Source organism: Scylla paramamosain, chromosome 3 (genome assembly GCF_035594125.1).
Source record: "Scylla paramamosain isolate STU-SP2022 chromosome 3, ASM3559412v1, whole genome shotgun sequence".
In the NCBI taxonomy this organism is placed as follows: Eukaryota; Metazoa; Arthropoda; class Malacostraca; order Decapoda; family Portunidae; genus Scylla; species Scylla paramamosain.
The window spans coordinates 10193164-10199193 of record NC_087153.1 but is presented as its reverse complement, the minus strand read 5'-3'; positions in this window follow the sequence as shown (position 1 = coordinate 10199193).

Below are 6030 nucleotides of genomic sequence, written 5' to 3'. Positions count from 1 at the left end.
ACTAAACAAACTTGTGCTACATTTCGCATGAATGAAAAGTTAGCAGAAAGAAGTATGAGCGGATGGCAACACCGCTACTCTTGAGCCTGACGTCACTCTACACCCGCTTCTCTCGGCTGACCTTAAAATAATCACTTTTGCAATGACCATTGAAAAACAACGATTCTTAGCATATTATTTAATCTTTGAAATTACTGGACTCTTCAATAAATGAAATTACATCTGAAAATAGCCGTATTCCCGTGTCCGCTGTGACGTTGCCAGCCGAACACTTCACGTTTCGGCAAACAACATCTCTAAACTTTGATTTATCCCATATACAGTAGCCTGGTTTGGGTTTATGTAACATTTATTCCTCCATTACTCTTGATTTACAGCGTGAGTTAACACTGCGATATTAACTAGTGTGATATGAGAGTGAATGATACATGCACACATTTCACAAACCACATCGGTATGCCTTGCAAAATATGCCATGTTGACCTTGCTAGCTGGCACAGATTAATGCCTGCTGGCTGCTGGCTGCTGGTCTCGGTCTGTGCAGCCAGTGCAGACAGCCGTCTTAACGCGTACTTCTGAAAGGCTGTTTCATACCCATAGTGAAGTTGCTTCCTGCCTGTTAGATAAGGGTTACCTGGTGAAGCCATCCTCAAGTGAATGTGACATGTCAATGCATCCCTGTCAGTAAGAGTATTGTTAGGTATAATGCGTACTCTATTATGCTCCGTCCTTTACGACAGGTGCATGCACTACTACTACTACTACTAGTACTACTACCAGTAGTAGTAGTAGTAGTATTCATTGAAGTAAAGCTGAAAATCCATATAACCTACACACATACTGAAATTATAAAATGGCGAAATGTTAATATCTGCTTCTTTTCCTATTCTCTACTGAAATGTCTCGGAGCTGCTCGACGAACTCGAATAAACTCTGGTACACTGAGATGTGACCACAGAACATCAGTACACTGAATTCATGCATCTGTAATATAATGAATGACAAAATACATTCCTCTATACAGTAGCTCGGTATCAATATTAATACAGTAAGTATGTTTTATTATTGTTTGCATCCGTTAAATTAAAGTTAGATCACCCTCAAATAAATAAACACCATGGCTACCTATACAAAGAACAATCTATACAAGTTTTGGACAATAAGAAAAAAAGATGACGAAGGAAAATAGGAAGAAATCAGATAACGCAAATATCAGTGAGAAGGGATACATAGAGTGTTACCGATTAAAAAAAATAAATAAATAAATAAAAAATCACTCCACATCGAACTGAACAAACAAGATAGGAACCGTCGCCGCCTTACGTAACACCAACATATACATGATGAGTATATAGAAAAATCCCGTGGAATGCTTGTATCGTCTGAGAGGAGTGAGAGACCATCTTGACCTAACAGAGAGAAAGACCTTCCTGAGCTATTATTGTAGAAAAGTGAGGACAATTTTGAGCTGACAGGAATGAAACCCCATCTTAAGATAATAGGGAAGTGAGGCACTACTCTGAGCTAAAAGAGAAATGAGACCATAGGAGTGAGGGAGCTAAAAAGATTAAACTTATAAACTTATGTTATTGCTTAGCTAAGTAGCATTCTCCAGTCACAAAACCATTATCGATTTCATTGCGTACATTTCTGGTGTTTGGTGGTTAAATTAGGTCGGCAAATTTAGAAATAACCGTAATATCGAATTAATATTTGTACTCCGAACAAATTAGTTTCGTCTTTAAATTAAGGATGCATTTTATTTTTTTTCGTAAATTTACCCAACTCTTCATTCATGACCGAACCAAAATACATACTTACTCTTCTTCTTCTTCTTCTTCTTCTTCTTCTTCTTCTTCTTCTTCTTTTTGCAAAATCCTGTTAGGTAAAGAATAAGTAAGATACTAAAATTGAGCCAAGTAAGTAAAGAGAGTAAAGGCCGTCAAAGATGCTCACTCCACCATTCATGTCTTTCAGTAACGTAACCCACGCGATCTGGTATGAACATAATTTCTCATACTGGTTTTCGTTTTCGTTGCAGGGTTGTTGTCACTCTTCCACTTCATGTCTTTCATTAACGTATGCAACCCGCGCAACATATGAAAATAGGATGTTCCACGCTTTCTATTCTATTCAGAGGGACATTTATGCTCGCTTTCTTCTCCCACAAGGACTGTCTTCAAAGGTCACAAAGATTACTAATTTAGATGTAGTTTCCTCTCTCTCTCTCTCTCTCTCTCTCTCTCTCTCTCTGTTGAACTACCATTAGAATCTTGAAAGCATTCTTGAATAACCTCCACTGCAGCCTGTTTGCAGCAGTGGAGATAAGACTCCGAAACGCTTGAGACCACAGTGCTGTTGAGTGTCGTGATCTGCAAAGCTGTCGTATCTCATAGCAAGCCGTAAGTAAAGTTAAGGGCATAGGTTACAGCTGCGCGTGCCCTTGGCGTTCATCTCCGTCTCACTGGCCAATTAAGTCTATGGTGGATGATATTTCTTACTCTGGGACACATGGTGATATCTGAATTTCCATTATTTACCTTCCATAGTTTTCTCCAGATATCTATTTATCGACTAACCGGAAGGAAGGATGAACAACTGGACGAGTTATCATGTTCCTACTACCCGAGTGCGGATTCGAACCGTGGCTCGCAGATTCGAAGCCGGGCGCGTTAGCCATTGTACCACAGATGACAAGGCTTCATAAAAGTCCCCATTTCGCGTGCTGTTAAGGAGTGTGAGACCTTACAAGTACTTCATGTCAAGGTGTCCAGTGACAAGGAGAGGGAAGGGCCCATGGAAGTGTATAAGAGATGAAGCCATTAAAAAAAAAAAAGATGGTATTGAATGTATCGTTAAACTGGTTCCGAGTTATGAAACGCTTCGCTCTCTCGTAAGGAGTATTTTTAAAGGCCACAGGGATGATTAATCGAATTCTCACGGATGTTTTTTTTTCTCATTGACAGTGCAGAATGCTTATTAAACTATCAATAAAATCATGAAAATACCGTTGAAAACTCAGAGAGAGAGAGAGAGAGAGAGAGAGAGAGAGAGAGAGAGAGAGAGAGAGAGAGAGAGAGAGAGAGATGACAGCCATTAAAGTCGTTATGATCACGAGAGGCCATAAGGTATACAGTGCACGCTGCCTCTGGGTTCACCAAGTGTGCTCTTACTAATGGAGAGGGTGGCTGTGGAATCAACGCAACAAATAACCTGACTCGAGCATGGGACCTAACTCAAGTTTTCGAGGAGGAGCAGGGAGGGAAGGTGGGAGGGAAGGTGGGAGTTGCTTTCCTGGCACTGAGAGTAATTCTGTGTTGTCTGTAAGCTGCAGCACACACACACACACACACACACACACACACACTCCTTTTATCATCAAGTTGTTTATGCCAGACAGACAGGCACACAAGTTGTATTTTAAATTTATAACACGCAGTCAGATACAGAAGCAGAATCATCATAGGCGCGTTGCTATCTCAATCCTGCAATTCTGTAACATTAGGAAATCTTAAAAGCTAAATCAGACTGCAAAGATTTTGAAGTGGTAGCCGAGACATAACAAAGGAGAGCTGTGACGGGGGGAGAGGAAGGGCCTGGGGCGGTAGTGAGGGGATACACACACACACACCCACACACACGGCACGAAGACACAGACATGGCATCTGTACCTTCTGTAACGTGACGTACCATGATAGGATAGGATTTAGATACGAGAATTATGCTAACTGGCCAATAATGCGTAAAATAAAAGGGATTACCGCCCGTGGAAGTCGGCAGCAGTGGCAGAGAGCGCTTGCCGCTGATCAATTGAAGCAGTGTGGCTGGTACCGTGGTTCAGAGAAGGTGTGTGTGCTCGTGCTCCCGGCCATCCCTTTACTGTGTACGAAGGTCGCTTCTCACTGCCTCAAACGTTGGTAAGCCTAGAACCCTAAGATCTCCAGTATCATTGTGTGTTCTTCGTAGCCGGATAGATAGACGGCAGTCAGGGTTGTCAGTAACATGACAGCTATAAAAGAACACGTGATTATATTAGTATTAAAGTGGACGACGTCTGACATTTGACCACACAGCAGCTCAGTCCATGGCCTGCTGCACCCTAACTCGCCCCTGTGCTGTCTATCCTCACGCCCCCGCGACCCAACACTGTGCTCTGACCCGTTCATTGACACTTGGCCTGCCTCACTCTCCGCCATCCTCGTCATGCTTCTGGTCACTCTGGGGGCAGGAGAGGAAGGGACCTGTCATTACTCTCCTCACCTCCTCCCTCTCTCGTCTTATCACTCGTACTTTGCTTGTTATGATACTATGGTTTATTGCTCATTGTAGGTCATTTGTGATTAATTACTGTCATGCTTGTGTTTGAGATAGTGTTTTGGTGTGTGTGTGTGTGTGTGTGTGTGTACGTGTGTGTGATAGATAAACAGTGACGTTGTTTGTGTCCATTATTACTGAAACTTATGCAGTAATTAAGGGTTATTGTGGATGATGCAGCCGGGCGGGGGTGATGGAGCGTGCGGGGAGGGAGGGCGTGCGGTAGAAGATCCACTACATAACTAGATAACTGGATGACCACCACAACAACCACCACCGCCACCGCCCCTCCCTCCCTGCTGCCTCCCACCCGCTAGCCGCCTCCCGCAGGACCACCGCCAATCACTTTAACAACGCGAAATTGTTCATAAAATACCGCGATGCTGGGGTGAAATTCTCGACCTCCCGGGTGTGAGAGCGGTTCCTCGTCCAGCAGGCGGTGAATGGGAAAGAATCGCTTTTTCTGGTCACATTATTTCATTTTTTTTTTTTATGATACGCTCAGTAATTCTGTTTCGTCTTGCTTTACTGATCACAGTATCTCACGTTTTTATTCAACACTCGGTAATTGCGTTTCTTCTTTCTTTCTTTATTTATATATTTATTTTTCTTTCTCGCGCTAGCACCTTCTATTCTTTGCATCTGCTTCATCTAGCTGCCTGAGGTCTCTCTCATTCCCATTCCTTCATCTGAGTCTCTGTCTTCCTCCCGTTCTTCTCCTTTCCACCAGGTTCCTCCATACTCTTATCACAATGTTATCATCCCCCCTCCCCCAACATCCTCTGAACATAACCAAACCATCTCAACATTCCTTCTCCTTTCGCTGCTTCCCTTGAGTTAGGGATTGGCGCCATGTACGAGTCTCCTTCAGTTGTTTCTAACCCTTGCATCTTACTCGGTGAGTCCCATTCTTTGCATTTCTACCGCATTTCCATCCCTCCATCTCACAGTGTCTCTTTCAAGCGTGCTTCTGTCACTGCAAATAAGTCTGTGGGTGAGGACAGGTCATGAGCGTCAGGCAGGAGCCCCGTCATGGTGCAGCAGCAGGGGAATGCACCCTTAAATACCACCAGACAGGGAAAGTATCGATTCACAAAACGGACCCACAGTTTGCTGTCGTCGCCGCCTCGTGCCTGCCCGCCTCGTGTTTACCTCGCTAGGGATTTGATCCTCGGCCTTCCATTAGTGTCTTACGGAGTGGTATTTACCCCGTCACTCTTAAGTCGCCTTTACTGTCGCAAGGAGGCAGTGAGTAGCAATACTTAGAATAGCTGTTCCTGTATTTTGAAACCTAGCTGTTGCGTTTTACCGTATCCTCAATTATTTCGGAGCTTAATGTAATTTTCTTACTAGCTATAATGGAATTTTCTGAGAATTTCAAGTGTGGTTTAACGATTCTGGTGATAGCTTAACAAGGATCCTGGATCATTAGAGAGGATAAAGCACCCTTGAGAGCCCGACTAATCATCTCTGTGGCCTTTAGGAATAGTCTAAAGAGAGACAACAGTGTTTAAAAATACGGGATTTAGAATTGCATGTGAGTGAAATAGAACACGCTTAGCTTCGTTCACCGTCACTTCTGGCATGCGTAAAGAGTGGAGACGGAGAGTGGAGCAATGTGGGAGAAGAGGTGATGAAGTGGAGTGGTGACAGTGAGTGCGGCTGAGTGTTGGATGGCGTGCGGAGTGGAGGTGACGGTGGTGCATGATGTCAAGG